Source organism: Drosophila teissieri, chromosome 2R (assembly GCF_016746235.2).
Source record: "Drosophila teissieri strain GT53w chromosome 2R, Prin_Dtei_1.1, whole genome shotgun sequence".
In the NCBI taxonomy this organism is placed as follows: Eukaryota; Metazoa; Arthropoda; class Insecta; order Diptera; family Drosophilidae; genus Drosophila; species Drosophila teissieri.
In genome coordinates this window covers 360,114-384,157 of record NC_053030.1, presented here as the reverse complement: position 1 = coordinate 384,157, position 24,044 = coordinate 360,114, and the positions used below count along the sequence as shown (strand labels likewise).

The window sequence follows — 24,044 nt, the reverse complement described above, 5'->3', positions numbered from 1 at the left end:
TCCATTTTCAGGACATTGGCACTATTATGCACGTAACGAAATATACATATATAAGCATCGATTGGTGAATACAGGCTTGTTTCATATCTTTCGGAAGTGAATTTGATATTATGGGTCAATCTTCCGTGTATGTGAAATACATATTTTCTGGAATACATCTTTAAAATTGTCAATAAAAAGGATTGCGCCCTTGTCTAAAGTATTTTAGAGCCTTATTTGGTAAAAATGTAAACAAGAAATCACAAATACTTATTTGCAGCTACTTTAAATTCAAAATCGCTTTCGTTCAGAATAGCTTTCGAAGATTAGTATTCTCTGAAGTAGTTGTTTGATTACCAGTTGTTCGGTAAAATTTAAAATGGGTTAAATGTTCTTTCGCTTGGCGAAAATTTTCCTTGAGATTGTTTCGTGAGTTAACAGAGGAAAACTTTATTTAGAAAAGAAACAGGAACAGGAACAGGTCTGAAAATTTGGAACAAATATTCAGGAAAGTTGGGCTTATGTAGTAATAATATAAAACTTTATGAGCGTTAATTACACGCAAATATGGGCTTTAAAGGGAATTTTAAACAACTATTTAATTATAAATATTTAAGCAAAACAAACTATGTGTTTCCAAAATTGCTTGCTAGATCCATTTAAGAATTGCGATAAATATATTTTGTGTTACACCATTGGATTAGACGAAAGAAATAAAATTAAATCCAGATTTCCAAATTTGTATTCTCAAAAACAAGAGAGAACGCCATATTCGAGTTCCCCAACTATTTGATACACTTCGTTACTCAGCTAGTAGAAGTGCGAATAAGATTGAAATTTTTTATTCGCATTTGTACTAGCTGACAGTTTTTGGCGGTTTGCGGGCGTTAGACTGGACGTGGCAAAAATATTTTTGGAAAATCGAGAGAAATGTACCAAATTAACAAAAATTTAAAAAAATATAAAAAAAAATTTAACAAAAGTGTGAGCGTGGCGTGGCAGCATTGGGCGGTTTGTGGGCGTTAGAGTGGGAAAAAAATGTTGTAAATCGATAGAAATTTACAAAACATTACAAAAATTATAAAAAAAATTAAAACATATTTCAAAAGCGTTGGCGTGGCAATTTTGGGCGTTAGAGTAGGCGTGGCAACATGGACCTATATCTCTAGAGTCTGCATGCTTAATCTCAACATTCTAGCTTTTATAGTTTCTGAGATTTTGGTGTTCATACCAACAGACAGACGGACATGACCAGATCGACTCGGTTATTGATGCTGATCAAGAATATATATACTTAATGTGGTCGGAAACGCTTACTTCTGCCTGTTACATACTTTTGAACGAATCTCCTTTACTCTACGAGTAAGGGGTATAATAACGAGAACGAGTAACGAGATACATGAAAATAGTGTCTTGCAAATGTAGTTTTCTTTAAAAATTTGTCATTTTTCCCTGATTTTAAACACTGCTTAGATTAACGCAAACAATGCTCAACACGTTTGTCTATATAGCAAGTCTGTCTGACAAGTGAACCTTTTTTTTATAAAAGGATGAAAATGTTAAATTTAGATTTTTTGTTGGCCGGAGTGCATGTTTAAGATACTACGCACTTGATAAACTCAAACAAAAAAATTAATGTATAAAACAAAATAACAGTTTCATTAACCCTAGACTATTCAGGCAACTTCCAGTGCCTATTCTCGCTGCCTTCCAGCCTCCACACAAGTCTTTTTTTTTTCTACCCACGTATGCAGCTTCCTCAGTTGTTTAAGGGACAACAAAGTCTAAGCTTCGCATGTGCCGTGTTGTCTTAAAAGTATTTTTTTTAGTTTTATTGTCATAAATTATATATTTAGTACATATACATACAGGTAAGTTCAAACAAAAGATCAAACAAGATCGACATTTTGCTATGATTAAAAGAGTAATTTAATGACTAAATAGCTAGTTTGAAGCCAATGATTATAGTACCAAAATGAATTAAAAATTATCTTTAATGATTTTCAGATAGCTCTTATGAATATATTGCCCTTTTCTAAGATGTATAATAAATGGTTAAGCCTCTATGCAAATAATTTAAAAAAGTTTTTACAGTAACTGCATTTCGCGCGGGAGTATTGCATGAGAAAATAATATACATACACTACACACATTGGCATACATAGGACCAGATTAGCTAAACGCTGAATTCGATGTACGTACAAATTGCACACGAATTCAGCGCTAAGCACATCTTATTTTCATGGTCAGCAGCACTTCGAAAATTGTAAACCAATTTGGATGAAATATATTAATTTCCTTTTTCGGCTAGTATTCAAAAAGTCGGACATTTTTTTTAACACGTATTCATAATTTATTGAAACTGTTTTCCAATAATTCCAATAATGTATTGATGTGTGTTTTAATTGCAAAGGATGTGGTGTCTTATTGCAACGCGTGCATCTTATGAAAGGGTGAGGGGTGCTGGTATTTGTAGTGATGTACATATGTAACAATTTAGACAGCCTAAGCATATGAAACATTATATTAACAAATATTACAAAATTTTATACATCGATACATCATTGATGGATTTTTTGATTTAATATTTTGGAAATATTAAATAACAAAAAAAAATGATAGATGTATCGAATTATTGGGTATTGAATATTTCTAAAATAATAAACCGAAAAATCATGATTCCCCTGGTCTTTGAATTCAAAAGTCGCATTACTAGATCAACGCCGTTTTCATTTGGAAAATGGTATAAAATTGAAACTAATTGGATAGCCATTAGTAGCATTTGATCTACTTGCTTCGGTGTTGAATCTTATTAATTACTATGATATATTTGTCGTCATTCTGTTTTGAACAGACTAGAAATCATAGATTAGATAGGTAGTGATAGTTACCTACAAACCTGGTACCTGGCCTGTTACAAATAAATAGACAGTCTACTATTCTACTAGTCTACGCGGATTATCTCCCATCGGTAACACTAAATAAGTCTTAATTCTCTTTGCTACCATACGGGAATCTCTTCGCTTCCTCTTCTTATAATAAAAAATCCATCGCGCTGGAACTAAATTATAAGAACATTGACTGAGTCCCGCGATGACGCTTCTGATACTAAGAATTTAAAATCGTATGCTAATCACATTGATGCATTAAATAGTTCGTCCCGTTTAAGAACACTTTATTTCACAACAAATACTCTTTGGAATTCCGTAGATGTCAAACAAACTTCTTAGACTCAACCCTTTGCGGTGAAGTTTGCCTAGCCCTACTGAGAACTGAACACCATAGATTCCTTAAACCATCAAATATTTTACCATTCCTTTAATTTGAGTAATTTTAAAGATCATTTCTCTTATGCCAACACCTTTCACTGGTCTGCATGGTACTGCAAAATATATTCCTTTTGCTTTTGAGCTCAAGCAATATATTTTTTTTCACGCTTTTACAACCATTTTCCCATCGTGTTAGACAATATAGTTATTTCAAAAAGGACCCCCCCCCCCATAAAGAATATGAAATTTTCTTTAACTTCTGGTGCGTGTAAAGCATTCTGCAAAGTAAAGTTGCGGTAATTTGTTCTAATGGTTATGTTACCTTTTCCCAATTTTCTAATTACTTTGGAATCGGTTAGGACTCGTGCTATATACATACATATGTATGTATGTATATTGGTAAACGGACATTGACGGTACCAGCTAGGAGCTTCAAACTGTCGGTTGTCACCCGAGAAAACTACTGTTATTTTAAAGCTGTGTATTTTTTAACAGCTCGTTCCTGATGGGGCTTTAACACTGTCCGTAATTTAAGCACTCCACGTTTTCGTCTGCAGCTTTGCATGATAAATTGAGTGCTCATGTTCCGCTCTTTTGTTTGCTTTGCTATTTCTTTTCCTTCCCCTCCATTTAAAAGCATATTAACTTACAACGCATCTAACAAGGACAAAGTGTCCCACCCTTCTATGGTAATAACGAAATTTTCAAATTATGTGCTAAAATTTGACAATAATATAAATCCAATTTCATGTATAGAGGGTTGAATTCGCCAAGTGCTGCAGCCATAGCCCAGTTTTTAATAAAGCCTAACCATCTGCTCTAGGCTAAGTGTGATCAATTATAATGCCTAATGATTGACTATATTCTATATTCTGTCACTTCTATCTGTTCGCTGGCACCGCTATCCTAGATCACCTCCAACACCTGTACATAGACCAGCACACAGCGCATTTGGATTCCCCAGATGTCAAAATATTTTGTATCTAGTTAACCAATTTTGACGGAAAATATTTAGTCCGCATTACTCCTGTTTTTAAGCGGTAAAGAGTAAACCATAGTTTAATTTGCTTTAGGTGAAGGAAAACTAGGCTAAAGTCCCATGTCCTTGTAAGGGGCCTTTTCTTAGATCTTTCCGGGCATTAACTAATCAGCGCACCGTTTGGTCTTGTACTTACATATGTATATATTAGCTATTAAAGTATTTTATAGGGCTGCTGATAATATATCAAATTATCAATATATCGATATTTTTTCTAAAAATGATATCGAGATATTTTGTTTGCCCAAATATCGATATTGCGATATTTTTATTGATACTTTTTTGATATTTTCCCTTCGTTCACTCTGATTTTCAAAGCACGTGTACGTGCACGTGTTAAAATGAACATAAAATCCAATTACACTGATATAAAAAACGGGATTGCAAGTAAAAACTCTTCGAATTATTAAAATAAGTGGAAACTTTTCAAACATAACAAAAAGTTTTTTGGCAAATCGATAAAAATTTATAAAACTAATACAAAAATGAAAAAATATCAAAACATTTTTCAATAGTGTGGGCGTAGCAGCTTTGGGCGGTTTGTGGGCGTTAGAGTGGGCGTGGCAAAAAGGTTTTTTGGCAAATCGATAGAAATTTATAAGACTAATACAAAAATGAAAAAATATCAAAACATTTTTCAATAGTGTGGGCATGGCAGTTTTGGGCGGTTTGTGGGCGTTAGAGTAGGCGTGGCAACAAGTTTTTCTGCAGATCGATAGAAATTTACAATACTAATAAGAAAATGAAAAAATATCAAAACATTTTTCAAAAGTGTAGGCGTGGCAGTTTTGGGCGGTTTGTGGGCGTTAGAGTGGGCGTGGCAACATGAATCGACAAACTTGCGCTGCGTCTATGTCTCAGGAGTCAGTATGCTTAATCTTTCTACCTTTTGTAGTTCCTGAGATCTCGACGTTCATACGGACGGACAGACGGACAGACAGACGGACAGACGGACGGACAGACGGACATGGCCAGATCGACTCGGCTATTGATCCTGATCATGAATATATATACTTTATATGGTCGGAAACGCTTCCTTCTGCCTGTTACGTACTTTTCAACGAATCTAGTATACCCTTTTACTCTACAAGTAACGGGTATAACAAGAGAGAACGCTATAGTCGAGTTCCCCGACTATCTGATACCCGTTACTCAGCTATTCGAAGTGCGAAGGAGAGTCTTCAGCACATACAGTTTTTGGCGGTTTTGTGGGCGTTAGAGTGGGCGTGGCAAAAAGTTTTTTAGCAAATCGATAGAAATTTACAAGACTAATACAAAAATGAAAAAATATCAAAACATTTTTCAAAAGTGTGGGCGTGGCAGCTTTGGGCGGTTTGTGGGAGTTAGAGAGGGCGTGGCAACATGAATCGACAAACTTGCGCTGCGTCTATGTCCCTGGAGTCTGTATGCTTAATCTCAACTTTCTAGCTTTTGTAGTTCCTGAGATCTCGACGTTCATACGGACGGACAGACGGATGGACAGACGGACGGACAGACGGACAGACGGACATGGCCAAATCGACTCGGCTACTGATCCTGATCACGAATATATATACTTTATATGGTCGGAAACGCTTCCTTCTGCCTGTTACATACTTTTCAACGAATCTAGTATACCCTTTTACTCTACGAGTAACGGGTATAATTACTTTCAGACGAGTGCGTTTCTAATGGCTGTATTCTTATTCTTTTCTTTTTTCTCTGGGGCTACTTTTATTGAACCAGCATTTGCTGCAAAGAATTGGGGAAACCCAGTAAAACCCAATCAGTTCAATCAAATAATTTACACTTTTCAAATTTTACAAGTTTCAATCAAATAAACATAGTAATAGTTAAAGAGGCAACAACGAGAGAGAACAAAGAGAGCAATAATAGAGCGCGTTCTCTCCAAGATCTCCCATCACTATCGCATACACACAGATTTGCATAAGTGTGACTTTTGTATTTTCAACACGCCACCTCAAAAATCACACTGATACAAACTGATTTAAAATTAAATGAAAAAAATAAAAAAATTACTTTCAGACGAGTGCGTTTCTAATGGCTGTATTCTTATTCTTTTCTTTTTTCTCTGGGGCTACTTTTATTGAACCAGCATTTGCTGCAAAGAATTGGGGAAACCCAGTAAAACCCAATCAGTTCAATCAAATAATTTACACTTTTCAAATTTTACAAGTTTCAATTAAATAAACATAGTAATAGTTAGTCTAACCATAGTTTTGGTTTGGTTATGAATATATACATATATATAATAGATTTAAACTTCTAAAAAAAATAATTCTGCTCCTTCAGATTATTTTCATCATTCAAGATTCAGTTAGATAAACAAAGCAATGATTAGACCAGCAATTGTTTTGATTTGATTATGGTTATAAAATAAATAACACATTCAAACTTCATATAAAAATTCATTTTTCTCATTCTGATTAATTTCATCATTCAGCCAACCCCAGTTGGTCTCGTAGTGCAGTGAATCTGGCAGTTGGTAGTGGCTTTGTCAGAACATCAGCCAATTGGGAATCTGTGGAAAGATACTCAACGAAAATTAGTTTGTTTTCAATTTGTTCTCGAATAAAGTGGTATTTGATATTTCATTTCATTTGTTAATGATTTTAACCATAATGCTTCCCTTACTCCTTCGAATAAGGCCATATATTCAGCTTCGGTAGATCCCGCAGCAACTGATTTTTGTTTCATTGTACTCCAGCAAATTGAACAATTTTCAAACATTTCAAATATATACCCTGTAGTACTTCTTCTATCAGTCTCATCCCCGGCCCAATCAGAATCTACATACCCAATAAGAATTGTATTTACATTTAAATTCCTTTTATATGATATCTTTTAATTTACAGTTCCCTTTAGGTATCTTAAAATTCTTTTAAGGCTTTGCCATAATTCTCTATTATTGTAGTTTGTATATCGACTTAAGATGCCCATCGATGTACTCAAATCCGGTCGTGTACATAACATTATGTACATTAAACAACCAATCAAGTTCCTACATGGTGCATCATAAGACTCCTCCACTTGCAAAGTCTCATAATTTATTTTGCTTGGAAGAGGAGTTCCAACTGGATTACAATCTTCCATATTGAATGTCTTTAAAACATTTTTAATATATGCAGATTGACTGAGACAAATTTGATCACTCTCTCTTTCAATTTTTTATGCCAATAAAATATCGTATTTCATTTAGATCAGTCATTTGAAACTTATTTAAAAGATATGTTTTAAATTTAGACATTCTTTCAGAATCACTAGTAGAAATTATTATAACGTCAACATAAAAGAGTACATATATATTTTTATGTATATCTCCTTCACCTAAAACAAATAATTTAAACAAGTTTTTACAGTAACTGCATTTCGCGCGGGAGTATTGCATGAGAAAATAATATACATACACTACACACATTGGCATACATAGGACCAGATTAGCTAAACGCTGAATTCGATGTAGGTACAAATTGCACACGAATTCAGCGCTAAGCACATCTTATTTTCATGGTCAGCAGCACTTCGAAAATTGTAAACCAATTTGGATGAAATATATTAATTTCCTTTTTCGGCTAGTATTCAAAAAGTCGGACATTTTTTTTAATACGTATTCATAATTTATTGAAACTGTTTTCCAATAATTCTAAAAATGTATTGATGTGTGTTTTAATTGCAAAGGATGTGGTGTCTTATTGCAACGCGTGCATCTTATGAAAGGGTGAGGGGTGCTGGTATTTGTAGTGATGTACATATGTAACAATTTAGACAGCCTAAGCATATGAAACATTATATTAACAAATATTACAAAATTTTATACATCGATACATCATTGATGGATTTTTTGATTTAATATTTTGGAAATATTAAATAACAAAAAAAATGATAGATGTATCGAATTATTGGGTATTGAATATTTCTAAAATAATAAACCGAAAAATCATGATTCCCCAGGTCTTTGAATTCAAAAGTCGCATTACTAGATCAATGCCGTTTTCATTTGGAAAATGGTATAAAATTAAAACTAATTGGATAGCCATTAGTAGCATTTGATCTACTTGCTTAGGTGTTGAATCTTATTAATTACTATGATATATTTGTCGTCATTCTGTTTTGAACAGACTAGAAATCATAGATTAGATAGGTAGTGATAGTTACCTACAAACCTGGTACCTGGCCTGTTACAAATAAATAGACAGTCTATTATTCTACTAGTCTACGCGGATTATCTCCCATCGGTAATACTAAATAAGTCTTAATTCTCTTTGCTACCATACGGGAATCTCTTCGCTTCCTCTTCTTATAATAAAAAATCCATCGCGCTGGAACTAAATTATAAGAACATTGACTGAGTCCCGCGATGACGCTTCTGGTACTAAGAATTTAAAATCGTATGCTAATCACATTGATGCATTAAATAGTTCGTCCCGTTTAAGAACAGTTTATTTCACAACAAATACTCTTTGGAATTCCGTAGATGTCAAACAAACTTCTTAGACTCAACCCTTTGCGGTGAAGTTTGCCTAGCCCTACTGAGAACTGAACACCATAGATTCCTTAAACCATCAAATATTTTACCATTCCTTTAATTTGAGTAATTTTAAAGATAATTTCTCTTATGCCAACACCTTTCACTGGTCTGCATGGTACTGCAAAATATATTCCTTTTGCTTTAGAGCTCAAGCAATATATTTTTTTTCACGCTTTTACAACCATTTTCCCATCGTGTTAGACAATATAGTTATTTCAAAAAGGACCCCCCCCCCCCATAAAGAATATGAAATTTTCTTTAACTTCTGGTGCGTGTAAAGCATTCTGCAAAGTAAAGTTGCGGTAATTTGTTCTAATGGTTATGTTCCCTTTTCCCAATTTTCTAATTACTTTGGAATCGGTTAGGACTCGTGCTATATACATACATATAATTAAATACTCGCAATATTCATAAGTAAAAAAAATATAAATTTATTTTCACTGAATAATTACAATATTATTTTATGAGAAGAACACCGACCGATTTTAATTAGGCCTCAAACTGAACTCTGATAATTACTCTGATTTGATTGACGTTCAAGCCTCGGTGTCGAGCTTTTCTAATATGGACTTTAGACTTTAGGGATCTGATCAAATGAAGAGAGAGCTTTTGAGTTGCTGACTTTAATTGTCTTTGCATTTCTCTTGGATTCAAGTGCATTTGCTCTTGGATACAAGTGCTCTTAGATTCTTATAATTTTGTTTATTGCAATCTAATACTTCTGTTTTCGGGATTGCGAGTCCGAGCTTTGAACGTGGGAACGTGACGATGGTGCAAGGGCTTAAGCAAGGAATGTTTAAACTAGGCAACGGATGTTTAGTCTACCAGTGGGTGACTTATCAGGAGTTTGGGTTTTTCCACTCATGAGGATCATATGACAAACTTATTCTTATCTGGTATCTGTTGAGTACATCCAGAGTAGTGTAGGGTGTGTTTGGGTGTACATGTTGTATGTGTGCTGTGTAGGCATGTGCTTAAGTCTTAGGGACTTATGGATATGTCACTCCCCCAATCATTGAATTTGGCCTGTCCTCAGGTCGTTAAATTTGGGTATATCGTAATATTGTTTTCTGGTTGAATTATTTCCTTCACATTAGTTTCAAGGTGCGGATGTTCTTCTTTTTGTTTACAATATTTAACAATAATTTTCTTAGGTATATTTTTAAACTTATATGCTAAATACAAAGTCAAACTAATTATCATGATGACAAAAGTTGTAATGCATTTAATTTGGAAAAAGCTGTAATGTTTTACATGGAATTTTATCATTTCTCTTGTTTGTAAGTGATCTATTGGTTCTAAACGTGTAACATTGTTGGTGATATAAATCGTTTGTGTAAAATCTGCTAGATTATTAGAAATTAGGAATTCATCTAATTGCATGGTACAATTTTTAATTTTAATGATGTTGTTTCCTGATATTAATATTTTGTTGTTTGTACAATCTTGATGGACAACTGTTTCAGGAATATTCCATGTTAAAAGTATATTTGGCTCTATAATAATTTATTTGGAAATTTCTATGGGTTTTAATGTATTTGCACTGAGTTTGCTCTTGTTTGATAAGTCCAACAATACATTTGTCGAATATTAATTTATCCGTATCTTTATGAAATACTTGGTTATTGAATATATAGAAATTTATCAAATATTTGCTCGGTTAGAATATAATTATGTTCATCTGGGTACGGAACTATTTGAAATATCGGAACTTTTAGTGACCTCGCTAGGAACGTGGGATATAATCAAAATTTCGTTCGTGTCTGTCTTGAGCCAAGTTGATGTTTTTATCTTTAGCATTTTCTCCGAATTTACGTTTTCAAATAATCATGTTTTAGTAATTTTGGGTTAAAGATTCCTAATCTGGGTTAATTGCATACCTAACTCGATATCTTCTATGTATTCTGTAAACTGCTGTAGGTTAAATATCAGTATCGCAATTTGTTGTTCTGTTCTTTCTCCACCTTTAGCTTATTAATTATGTCTATACCGCTGTTGATTACATCGATAACCATGTTTAGGTCATGGGTTTTCACGGAGTCTTTGGCATGTTATTAATTTTTTCCTCTAGCTCTTCCCTGTCGTCTTCATCTAATGTACCAAATAAGTATTTATATGCCTTCCCTACTACATTCAAAAGACCTCTTTTGTTTCGGCTAATAATTCTTAATCCATTTATTTCCCGTTTTAGTTTATCTACTAAATATGGTATCTGAGGTACATTGGATAGTCGTTTGCTTCGGTTACTAGATTTTCGAAAATAAGCATTGTCTTTGTTATGTTTATACTCAAATAGTGTATTCGTAGCTGTTGGAATTTCCATCGCTCCGGTTTGAAATATAAGATATCCATTCTTTGCACTTATTGGGTTTACTTCGATATTGCTGCATTTAACCATGGTGATGAGTGGTAACATGCAACTAAGCATTATTAGAAATATGTTGTGTATTTGGTCTGAATTTATCGTATTTGCTCTTATTAATCTTTTTTTGTTTCTTAAATTTAGATTTATAATGAACGATTTTCCTGCCGCGGTTTGTTTCCTCAAAATGTTTACTGTCCACTTGTTCAATTCTTCCTGTCTTTTTAAATGGATTGGTGATTTTACTCTTTACGAGTGGAGCCTGTCTATATTTTATATCAACTTCAAAATCATGCCTATTCTTATTGAGATATTCGATCTTATCGATTTTTGTTTTGTTGTATATTAAAGTCTGGACTGCCTGCATATAGAAAAATGTCTGCCGGAGATCGTTTGGTACTATTATGTTTATTCCCTGTCGTCTTCATCTAATGTACCAAATAAGTATTTATATGCCTTCCCTACTACATTCAAAAGACCTCTTTTGTTTCGGCTAATAATTCTTAATCCATTTATTTCCCGTTTTAGTTTATCTACTAAATATGGTATCTGAGGTACATTGGGATAGTCGTTTGCTTCGGTTACTAGATTTTCGAAAATAAGCATTGTCTTTGTTATGTTTATACTCATGTTTATACTCAATAGTGGTATCGTAGCTGGTTGGAATTTCCATCGCTCCGGTTTTGAAATATAAGATATCCATTCTTTGCACTTATTGGGTTTACCTCGATATTGCTGCATTTGACCATGGTGATGAGTGGTAACATGCAACTAAGCATTATTAGAAATATGTTGTGTGCTTGGTCTGGAATTATCGTATTTGCTCTTATTAATCTTTTTTTGTTTCTTAAATTAGATTTATAATGAACGATTTTCCTGCCGCGGTTTGTTTCCCTCAAAATGTTACTGTCCACTTGTTCAATCTTCCTGTCTTTTTAAATGGATTGTGATTTTACTCTTTACGAGTGGAGCCTGTCTATATTTTTATATCAACTTCAAAATCATGCCTATTCTTATGAGATATTCGATCTTATCGATTTTGTTTTGTTGTATATTAAATCTGGACTGCCTGCATATAGAAAAATGTCTGCCGGAGATCGTTTGGTACTATTATGTTTAGTTTTATGATTATAGACGTATAAGATTGTTTCGAATCTCGTATACCTATCTTCAATATTTTTTCACTACCGATGATTCTCAGCTTTTCATTTACGGTCTTGTGAAATCTTTCTATATCAGATACACCATTTTTGCTGGTTGTTACAGAAATTTGTACGCCTTCGGATCTTATCGTTTTGCAAAGCTATGCACATAAAAGCTGAATCTTTGTCCGCTTTAATTTCCTGAGGCTTTCCCATATCATTGAATATTTTAGTAATGGCTCTTTTCGCTTCTAGCCAATCTCTACTTTTTACTTCAACTAGTGAGGCAAATTTTGAATAAATATCAATACAAGATAGGAAGATCTGGTTTCCCGTGAGATAAAAATCTATCACGTATTTTTCCCTTGTGTTAAATATTTCTGGTGTTGTTTCATATGTCAATTTTGTGTCTCGATGTTCTGTTTTTGCCAGATTGCAGATTTCACATTCATTGATAATATTTTGAATTAGCTTTTGACTATCCGGTAATAGTATTTTTCTTTAAACCAATTAATGGTTTTTTCTATACCTGGATGTAAAACTTCCTTATGTTTCTTTAAGATTAAATCCTTAAATTCCGCATAAGTTAATATATCAATTAGCTTCGTGGTACATCTCAATAGTTTTGTGAAATTGTTAGGGCTTATGATTTCAGTAAATGCCCTCTGGAAGATCAGAAAATCCTTATCATTAGGGAAGTAAATTGCGCTTTTCTTGGTGCACACATATTCCTTAATGAGAGTTTTGGCGAGTTCAAGTGTCATTTCTTTATAGATTATTTTAATCTTTAGTTTTTGAAAGAAGTGGCTTACTCTTGTTGTATCACTGTCGCCTTTTTCTATCTCTATTTGTCTAGAGAAGAAATTGATTGGTCTCTCCGTTATGGATATATAATTTAAATTATCTTCATTAGCACTATGTATAGTTGCGTCTGCGCTGTTTGCGACTTCGCCAACCATGACTTCTTCTATCTTTGTGCGGGAAAGAGCATCCGCGACATAATTTTCTTTGCCTGGAAGATATTTTATTTTATAATCGAATTCATTAAGTTTGATTTTCCACCTTTGTAATTTCATGTTCGGCTCTTTGATATTATTAAGCCATACCAATGGCTTGTGATCACTCATTATTTCAAATGGCCTGCCGAATAGATATGACCTGAAATATTTTGTCGCCCAAACTATAGCTAACAATTCTTTTTCAATAGTAGCATAGTTGATTTCGTGTTCGTTCAGCGTTCTGCTGGCATAACAAACGGGCTTATGGTTCTGTGATAGCACTGCACCAATAGCTACATTACTCGCGTCAGTTGTTAGAGAAAAGGGCTTTGAAAAATCAGGGTAGATTAATATCGGATCTGAAGTTATCAAAACCTTTAGTCTTTCGAATGATTCGATGTAGTCTTTACATTTGATATCTATTACAGCACCTTTCTTTAGTTTGAGGGTCATGGGTTTGACTATCTTGGCAAAGTTAGGAATGAACTTGCGATAGAATCCACATAATCCCAAAAATGATTTTATCTGTTTAGGTGTCTTAGGTAACGGAAAATTTGTGATTGCATTAGTTTTGTTTGGGTTTGGTTTAATGCCATTTGTTGTGACTATATGTCCCAGGAATTCAGTTTCTTTTTTCATGAATTCACATTTGTCTAGCTGCAACTTCAAGTTGGCGTCTCTCAGTTTCTCAAAGACTTTCTTTAGAGATAAAATATGTTCCTCCAATGAAGTGGAGTAAATAATAATATCGTCCAAATAGACTAAACAATCTTTGTAGATCAAATCTTCCAAAAGATTATTCATACATCTCTGAAAAGTAGCTGGAGCATTTTTTAGGCCAAAAGGCATACGTGTATACTCATAATGCCCATGCTTAGTTGAAAAAGCAGTTTTTGCAATTGAATTTTCATCCATCTGGATTTGGTGAAAACCCTTAACTAGATCAATGGTCGTAAAATATTGGCATCTACCCAATTTATCCAATATCTCATCCATTCGAGGAATGGGAAATTTGTCATTAACAGTTATCTCGTTGAGATTCCTGTAATCAACTACCAACCTAAATTTTGTTTCTCAGAGGCGTCTGCCTTCTTGGGGACCACCCAAATAGGAGAACAATAAGGGGACTTCGATTTGCGAACGATCCCTTGTTCTATCATTTCTTTGATTTGTTTGTTGACTTCTTGGTCAACACTTTGGGGGTACTTATAAGGTTTACGGTATACTGGATCCTCATGCTGAGTCTGGATGACATGTTTAATTGTACTTGTGAAGGTCAAATTTTCGCCTTCCTTGTACTGAATGTCTCTAAATTCGTATAGAAGCTTCTTTAAACATTCAATTTCCTCCACATTTAGATGCTCGAGTCTATACTCGTTACATTCGCGTAACTCATTGTTGATCGCGAAGTTGACTATATCGTTGTCAACGGACATGGGATCGAGATGTGTTACATCATTGTCCACTGTGTCACTAACAACTTTTGAAATGAGGCATTTTGGTAATGCGGTCTCCTTCTTCTGTTGTTGATGCTTTGGTTTAAGGCACTTAGGTGTGGTCTTAACCTTTTGCATTTTTGGATTGATTTCCTCCACTGGAGCAGAATCATCCTTTTGCTGTGGGTCGAGGCATTTAGATGCGGTCTCGCCCTTCTTTTCTCCATACAAAAACTTAAAAATTCTTGAACCTAGAGTTACCGTCTCGTTATCATAATCGATCTTAGCTTTCGTATCCTCTAGATACTTTCGACCTAACAGGAAATCATAATTGTCGGAAAATTTGTGGATATAGAATTTCTGAACAGACGGACATACTGAAGTGGGCTTCATTATTATGCTTTTCCTTAATTTTATTGCCCCTTTAATGGTATACACTGTTAAATCTTCTTTTTGTTCTTCTAAATTTTCAAAATTTTCTCTTATGATATTGATTGATGAGCCTGTGTCGATCATTCCCTTGTAAATTTTGTTATGATAACCTATTCGCACATGGGGACTGGTACGTCCTCCTGTGTCACTTGAGTGTCCGAGGCAGTTTGATGAAAATTTACATCCATTCTGCTTTGGCCACTTTGACTCTCGCGTTGCCTTTTTATCGGCCGCTGACCGTTAGTATTATTTGAGGTTGAAGCTTGGAAATTAAGGGAATTGTTAAAAGGATTGTTTTGTTGGGCTTGTGTTAACTCCCTTCTAAACGTGTTATAATTTCCCCTTTGACTAACCGGTATTAGATGAGTGGAATACTGATTTTGATTATTCGTAGATTGATTCGGATTTCGAGGTTGCGTATTATTATTCTGATTCATTCCAGGATAATAATTGCTGTAATTGTGATTTCTATTATTGTAATATCTTTGATTATTGCTTTGACTATGATTTCCCCTGTTCCTGCGTCTGTTCCCTTCTGATCTATTAGAACGCTGATTCTCTGGACTGGCGTCATAGAGGCCAAGCTCCATTGAAGCTTGTTTTAATTTATAAATAGTATCGATATCTTTGCGTGCCAATGACATATAAATTCTATCCGGCAATTTTTGATCTATTACGGATTTAACAGTTCTTTTTAACATTTCAGTGTAATTTGATTTATCGACAGGGTCGCTTTCTAATTCTAGCTTATCAAACATAATCCAATATTGTGATTCGAGCTTCTCGATGAACTTACAGATGCTTCCGGGGTATGATGTATCCTCCAGTTGTCTTATTAGTGTTATGTAGGGCCTGTGGTCCTTGAATGCCATCGCCAGGGCCGTCTTTGTATCCAGCCATGTATTTACTCTTTCTTGGGTCACGACCTCCAATGCTGCATCCACTAGTAAGCGTTTTACTGCTCCGTAGATAACATGTGCCTGCCTGGCATCTTGGGTAGGGTATAGGTTAAGTAGCTGCTGGACCTGGTTAACAAACACAGACAGTTTGCCAGGTGTGCCATCGTAGTAGTTCAGTTCTTTAATTTGATTCAGTAATTGATTTAGGTGGGTTTCCGACAGTTGTGGAACTGCCATGGTGTATTTGTATAGGTTTTGATACACGGAGTTTATTTTAAATTTGGTTTTAAATTACGGAATTAAAAATTTGTAATTAATTTTGTTTCCGACCGCACGGGTTTTTTTTTTAAATTGTTTTGCAGATGTTACTGACCACACGGGATTTTTCTTAAATACTACTTTCACGTAGATTCTTTTGCGGATCTCAAAATAATTTTAGAATCACTGTTTTTAATTCGCCGATCCTGGATAGTTAGTTGTATAGCGTATCCTTCAATGGATCAGTACCGTACTAAAAGGACTCTTTATTTAACAGATCCTACCGGCTGCGCCAATTAAATACTCGCAATATTCATAAGTAAAAAAAATATAAATTTATTTTCACTGAATAATTACAATATTATTTATGAGAAGAACACCGACCGATTTTAATTAGGCCTCAAACTGAACTCTGATAATTACTCTGATTTGATTGACGTTCAAGCCTCGGTGTCGAGCTTTTCTAATATGGACTTTAGACTTTAATGATCTTATCAAATGAAGAGAGAGCTTTTGAGTTGCTGACTTTAATTGTCTTTGCATTTCTCTTGGATTAAAGTGCATTTGCTCTTGGATACAAGTGCTCTTAGATTCTTATAATTTTGTTTATTGCAATCTAATACTTCTGTTTTTCGGGATTGCGAGTCCGACTTTGAACGTGGAACGTGACGATGGTGCAAGGGCTTAAGCAAGGAATGTTTAAACTAGGCAACGGATGTTTAGTCTACCAGTGGGTGACTTATCAGGAGTTTGGGTTTTTCCACTCATGAGGATCATATGACAAACTTATCTTATCTGGTATCTGTTGAGTACATCCAGAGTAGTGTAGGGTGTGTTTGGGTGTACATGTTGTATGTGTGTTGTGTAGGCATGTGCTTAAGTCTTAGGGACTTATGGATATGTCACTATATGTATGTATGTATATTGGTAAACGGACATTGACGGTACCAGCTAGGAGCTTCAAACTGTCGGTTGTCACCCGAGAAAACTACTGTTATTTTAAAGCTGTGTATTTTTTAACAGCTCGTTCCTGATGGGGCTTTAACACTGTCCGTAATTTAAGCACTCCACGTTTTCGTCTGCAGCTTTGCATGATAAATTGAGTGCTCATGTTCCGCTCTTTTGTTTGCTTTGCCATTTCTTTTCCTTCCCCTCCATTTAAAAGCATATTAACTTACAACGCATCTAACAAGGACAAAGTGTCCCACCCTTCTATGGTAATAACGAAATTTTCAAATTATGTGCTAAAATTTGACAATAATATAAATCCAATTTCATGTATAGAGGGTTGAATTCGCCAAGTGCTGCAGCCATAGCCCAGTTTTTAATAAAGCCCAACCATCTGCTCTAGGCTAAGTGTGATCAATTATAATGCCTAATGATTGACTATATTCTGTCACTTCTATCTGTTCGCTGGCACCGCTATCCTAGATCACCTCCAACACCTGTACATAGACCAGCACACAGCGCATTTCGATTCCCCAGATGTCAAAATATTTTGTATCTAGTTAACCAATTTTGACGGAAAATATTTAGTCCGCATTACTCCTGTTTTCAAGCGGTAAAGAGTAAACCATAGTTTAATTTGCTTTAGGTGAAGGAAAACTAGGCTAAAGTCCCATGTCCTTGTAAGGGGTCTTTTCTTAGATCTTTCCGGGCATTAACTAATCGGCGCACCGTTTGGTCTTGTACTTACATATGTATATATTAGCTATTAAAGTATTTTATAGGGCTGCTGATAATATATCAAATTATCAATATATCGATATTTTTTCTAAAAATGATATCGAGATATTTTGTTTGCCCAAATATCAATATTGCGATATTTTATTGATACTTTTTTGATATTTTCCCTTCGTTCACTCTGATTTTCAAAGCACGTGTACGTGCACGTGTTAAAATGAACATAAAATCCAATTACACTGATATAAAAAACGGGATTGCAAGTAAAAACTCTTCGAATTATTAAAATAAGTGGAAACTTTTCAAACATGTCTTCCCACCTTAAGAATAAGCATTATGTAGTTCCTGAGATCTTGACGTTCATACGGACGTGTCTGTCCGTCCGACGGACAGATGGACAGACGGACATGGCCATATCGACTGGCTATTGATCCTGATCAAGAATATATATACTTTATATGGTCGGAAACGCTTCCTTCTGCCTGTTACATACTCTTCAACGAATCTAGTATACCCTTATACTCTACGAGTAACGGGTATAATAAAAAACAAGAGAGAACGCTATAGTCGAGTTCCCCGACTATCTGATACCCGTTACTCAGCTATTCGAAGTGCGAAGGAGAGTCTTCAGCACATACAGTTTTTGGCGGTTTTGTGGGCGTTAGAGTGGGCGTGGCAAAAAGTTTTTTAGCAAATCGATAGAAATTTACAAGACTAATACAAAAATGAAAAAATATCAAAACATTTTTCAAGTGTGGGCATGGCAGTTTGGGCGGTTTGTGGGAGTTAGAGAGGGCGTGGCAACATGAATCGACAAACTTGCGCTGCGTCTATGTCCCTGGAGTCTGTATGCTTAATCTCAACTTTCTAGCTTTTGTAGTTCCTGAGATCTCGACGTTCATACGGACGGCAGACGGATGGACAGACGGACAGACAGACGGACAGACGGACATGGCCAAATCGACTCGGCTACTGATCCTGATCACGAATATATATACTTTATATGGTCGGAAACGCTTCCTTCTGCCTGTTACATACTTTTCAACGAATCTAGTATACCCTTTTACTCTACGAGTAACGGGTATAATTACTTTCAGACGAGTGCGTTTCTAATGGCTGTATTCTTATTCTTTTCTTTTTTCTCTGGGGCTACTTTATTGAACCAGCATTTGCTGCAAAGAATTGGGAAACCCAGTAAAAACCCAATCAGTTCAATCAAATAATTTACACTTTTCAAATTTTACAAGTTTCAATCAAATAAACATTAATAGTTAAAGAGGCAACAACGAGAGAGAACAAAGAGAGCTATAATAGAGCGCGTTCTCTCCAAGATCTCCCATCACTATCGCATACACACAGATTTGCATAAGTGTGACTTTTGTATTTTCAACACGCCACCTCAAAAATCACACTGATACAAACTGATTTAAAATAATGAAAAAAATAAAAAAAATTACTTTCAGACGAGTGCGTTTCTAATGGCTGTATTCTTATTCTTTTCTTTTTTCTCTGGGCTACTTTATTGAAACAGCATTTGCTGCAAAGAATTGGGGAAACCCAGTAAAACCCAATCAGTTCAATCAAATAATTACACTTTTCAAATTTTACAAGTTTCAATTAAATAAACATAGTAATAGTTAGTCTAACCATAGTTTTGTTTGGTTATGAATATATACATATATAATAGATTTAAACTTCATAAAAAAAATAATTCTGCTCCTTCAGATTATTTTCATCATTCAAGATTCAGTTAGATAACAAAGCAATGATTAGACCAGCAATTGTTTTGATTTGATTATGGTTATAAAATAAATAACACATTCAAACTTCATAACATCCATCTGATGGATCAGTAAATTATATTGATTTGAAAAAGCTAAAAGATATCTAAAACTAGAAATTCGTGCAACTGTTGCAAAAGTTTCATCATAATCCATCATATATTCTTGAGTGAATCCCCTGGCTACCAATCTTGCCTTATATTTAAGTAAATTACCATTTTCATCTTGTTTTATACTAAATACCCATTTGCAATCTACTATATTGTTATCCTTAGGCATTTGCACTAAGCTCCATGTATTATTTGCAAAATGAGAATTCAATTCATCTTTAATGGCATCCTCCGACAAGATTCTGTCATCACGAGTTTTAATCTCTTCATATGTATTTGGAATATCATTTGAACACATTTGAGTATTCATCAGACACTTTTCTAAAAATCGATATGATAACTTTGGTTTGCCTTTAATTCTCTCACTGCGTCTAATTTCTTCTTGATTTATATTTTCTTTTATTTCATCACCAGTTTCAGCCACTGGATCGGTATTCTCGAGTGGAATTTTCGTTTAGATTTTCATCAGACTTCGAATCCGTAGATTCACAATTTTCCTGCAATGGAAAATTCAACTCTTCATTCTGCTCAATTGGAGAATCACAATATTGGTCGAAAACATCATGTTCTTCCACAGAGTCATTTTCATTTGAAGTCACATGTTTCATGTTCATTTCATCCACCACTATATCTCTAGCTGTCATAAATTTTCTCGAGTTCTCATTCCACAACTTATAGCCATTTGGCTCATATCCGACAAGTATAGTTTTGATCGATTTCTCGTCAAATTTTCGCTTTCGCACTTTATTTAGTGCATACACTGTCGAGCCAAATATCTTTAAATATTTCAAAACCGGCTTCTTTTTATGCCACATCTCAAATGGTGTTTTTCTCATATTTTCTAAAGCTCTACTTGGGGACCTGTTAATTAAATATGTTGCTGTCAAAACAGCTTCACCCCAAAAACTTTTATTTAGTTTAGTACAGTTAATCATAGAACGAGCTTTTTCAGTGATTGTTCTAATCATCCGCTCTGCAACACCATTTAGTTGTGGGGTATGAGAAACCGTCAAATGATAGCTGATACCTTTTTCTACACAAAATTCACGCATTTCATTAGAGAGATATTCCCTTCCATTATCAATATATAGGTTAACCATTTTTAGATTGAAATGAGCCTCACTCTTCGCTAGGAAATCTTTAAATACAAAAAACACGTCCGATTTATAAGTTATTAAATACGTCACACTATAATGTGTAATCGGACCGCATACATCCGAATGAATTACAAATAATGGGCGTTCAATATTTTCTTTATGTTTGTATTTTTCAAATTTTAGTCTTGATTGATCACATAATTTACTACTATTTACTTGTACGTTTATCTTCAAACATGCCATCTCGTATAATTTCTAAGAATTTTCCTACACTTATATGTCCCAATCTTTCATGCCACATGCGATACTCTGCATCATTTGATATTACAGATGTGTATACTTTACTATTTCAATTGAATTTAACAGTCGGTACATTATACTCACAAATACCAAGTTACCGTCCTTGAATACTTTAATGCCATCCGTATTAAACTCAACGGACATTCGAGCATCTATTATTATACCCGTTACTCGTAGAGTAAAAGGGTATACTAGATTCGTTGAAAAGTATGTAACAGGCAGAAGGAAGCGTTTCCGACCATATAAAGTACGAGGGTCGTTTGATAAGTCCGTGACTTTTTGAATAAAATATATTTTTTCGTCAAAGAAGCGTTTTATTTCTCAACATAATCTCCTTTTAGCTCTATACTTTTAGTCCAGCGTTTTCCAATTTTTTTATTCCTTCCAAATAATAGGTTTTCTCAAGGCCCTCAAAATAGTCGTTTGTTTCTGTGATGACCTCTTCATTTGACCCGAATCTCTTACCGCCGAGCCATTTCTTCATGTTTGGAAACAAAAAATAGTCACAGGGGCTAAATCTGGAGAATATGCTGGATGGGTAGCAGTTCGTAGCCCAATTTATGAAATTTTGCCATGCTGACTACACACGTGTGCACCCGTGCATTGTCCTGATGGAACAAAAAATTCACGAGATCGTCTGCTTTCAATGCCTATAAAACGCAAACCAAAAAACGCAGCTTTCTCAAAATTTACAGTCAGCTGTTAATCGATAACTGCTGACAGGAGCAGTGTTGTATTTAGAGCAGGTGCGCGCAAATACAAAAAGTCACGGACTTATCAAACGACCCTCGTATATATATTCTTGATCAGGATCAATAGCCGAGTCGATCTGGCCATTTCCGTCTGTCCGTCCGTCTGTCTGTCCGTCCGTATGAACGTCGAGATCTCAGGAACTATAGAAGCTAGAAAGTTGAGAGTAAGCATACAGCCTCCAGAGACATAGACGCAGCGCAAGTTTGTCGATTCATGTTGCCACGCCCACTCTAACGCCCACAAACCGCCAAAGCTGCCACGCCCACACTTTGAAAATGTTGATATTTTTTCATTTTGTATTAGTCTTGTAAATTTCTCGATTTGCTAAAAAACTTTTTGCCACGCCGTTTCCTCTCCATTAATTCTTTGACCCTCATTACTCGTAAGTCACTTCCAGTTTGGAAAAAGCCCGTTTAATTTCCCTGGTGATCTTCAGCTCGATCCTCCATTAGTTGCCAATTCCACTTGCTTTCTGCGGCGATCAGCAGACTATGAAATTCTCTGAACACTTGCTGTCGACTTATTCCATATAATTCTTGTAACCTTTCCACAAGGAAAAAAAAAACTTTCTACAGTCATACCGCGGCCGGTTCGACAAATTTTAAGTTCCATTTATCTAGCCGACCATTTGGTGCTGGCGCTTGAAACGTTAGACTACGATCAACTCGGGGTAAATTGGTGATTGGTCTCTGCTACGCATTGTTCAGGTATCTGCTGCGGAGTGGCCGTTCGTCTGGGCTCCCTCAGTCGATGCATGTTAAAACACTCTTGCGACACTTGTTCTGGTGTCTTGATGCCAAAAAGCTATCCGTGGGATTTCTGGGTAGTTCAGGTGGTGGGGCCATCCTTGGTTGTTTCCGCAAAGGTTTGTGCGGCTTGCAACTCAGCCACTCTCTTCTTTAGAGCGTTTATTTGAGTGCACGACTCTCTTCTTGTTTCGCGATCGGGTTACTCTCCCGGTGGAGGGTTGAAACAACACTTTCTTTTTTTGCCCCCTTCATTTACGGATTTGAATTGCTCTATTTAAGACATGTTTTTTTGTTTTGCTTGGTACGCAGCTAAATATATGACACGATCTACCGTGAACGTTGCTGACTACAACTGTTAAAATAAGATAGGTAAGCTGGGGTGTGTTACCCAATAATTAGTCTCTCCTCAGTCAAAAACTCGTCCCCAAATTAAGCCCCAAAAAAACAAACAACTACCCGGAGATGTTGGTCGTTGCCCTGACATTGTTACACCCGACCAAAATGCCTCCGTCTTCCACTGCTTAGGGAACTTTTACTAGGTTTTGTACGTGAACTGGCCAGCCTTTTCCGGGGGTGCCTTTACTATGGTTTCTGTACGTGAACTGGCCCTCATTTTTCCTGGTAAGCTTTTACGATGGTTCCATATATGTGAATTGGCCCACCTTTTCCTGGGGAGCTTTTACTATGGTTTCATATGTGAGCTGGCCCCCTTCTCCTGGAGAGCTTTTACAATAGCTCCATATGTGAACTGGTCCACCTAAGACAGTGTATGTCCGAAAACCTCCTCCCACCAGTCGTCGGAAAATCAGGCTGTTTGACCGATATTTTGCGGACTCCACAACCTGCTGCTATTTGACCGATACGTTCGGACTCCACAACAGTTTTCCTATTTCCCTGGGCACGTGCCTCACAAACGACCTGGCTACTTGGCCTAGTACGCAGGCAGAGTGAAGCAAAGAAACTAAATAGTCCCCGCCAAAATTAGTCATAGAAAGCCGTAAAGACTCGAGCCTCTCAAACGACCTGGCTCCTTAGCCTAGTACGTCGGCAGCGAATTTTTCAAAAACTTAATTTTTCTACTGAAAACCAAAGGACCTACGATTTTAAAAGGATGACAAACAAAAGTTATCCCAAAGTCGTACCTCTATTTTGAAATTTACTCGAGTTCTCGGTTGCAGAAGTTGGGACTTTAATTTATGATAAATAGTAAAAAGAGTTTAGTAAGCGTG

The 24,044-nt window shown here is 35.5% G+C and overlaps 1 protein-coding gene across 3 annotated transcripts in view; it reads left to right on the top strand.

Annotated features, from left to right (window-relative positions):
• The first annotated feature begins 1,721 nt into the window (after nucleotides 1-1,721).
• The window catches only part of LOC122612456, a 106,417-nt gene continuing 84,094 nt past the window's right edge, over nucleotides 1,722-24,044 (top strand). For 2 of the 3 annotated variants that reach the window (XM_043786097.1, XM_043786096.1), the window contains exon 1: nucleotides 1,736-1,850. The gene's annotated coding sequence lies outside the window, so the exon portion shown is untranslated. Of the gene's footprint in view, nucleotides 1,851-24,044 lie in introns of all 3 variants that reach the window. The other variant, XM_043786098.1, reaches the window with a different exon arrangement.